Here is a 363-nt window from a genome sequence, read left to right on the forward strand (position 1 = left end):
CCCATGACACGTTTCACTGCGTGGTTTCAGTCGGTGCCAGGATGTGGAGGTCGGAGCTGGACGATGCTTCGAGTGGTTCAAATGAAAACTGGTCACATTTAAATTATTATTCACACAGTCTCACATGAAGACTTCTTTTTTAATAACTCAGAGAAAATAAAGGAATAAAATGAACCTTCAGTTGTCTGATTTTTGGTTCTGGTCTTTTTTCAAGGGCAATATATACACAAATATATATATGTATGTATTTATCATGAGACACCAGATACACATATAAACTAGTTATTAGTGAGTAAAAACAAGTGTTCATATATCGTCCATGTGCATTTTTCATCATGAATTATTTTCTGAGAAATCAGTGAA

The 363-nt window shown here is 34.7% G+C and overlaps 1 long non-coding RNA gene across 1 annotated transcript in view; it reads right to left on the reverse strand.

Moving 5' to 3' along the window:
- Positions 1–156, reverse strand: part of LOC138411508 (uncharacterized) — a 4,027-nt gene extending 3,871 nt beyond the window's left edge. Inside the window, exon 1 of the long non-coding RNA XR_011244141.1 lies at positions 1–156. This exon is cut by the window's left edge and continues 3,360 nt beyond it. This is a non-coding gene — a long non-coding RNA (uncharacterized lncRNA).
- Between the last annotated feature and the right edge of the window lie 207 nt (positions 157–363).

Source organism: Paralichthys olivaceus, chromosome 9 (genome assembly GCF_024713975.1).
Source record: "Paralichthys olivaceus isolate ysfri-2021 chromosome 9, ASM2471397v2, whole genome shotgun sequence".
Lineage (NCBI taxonomy): Eukaryota > Metazoa > Chordata > Actinopteri > Pleuronectiformes > Paralichthyidae > Paralichthys > Paralichthys olivaceus.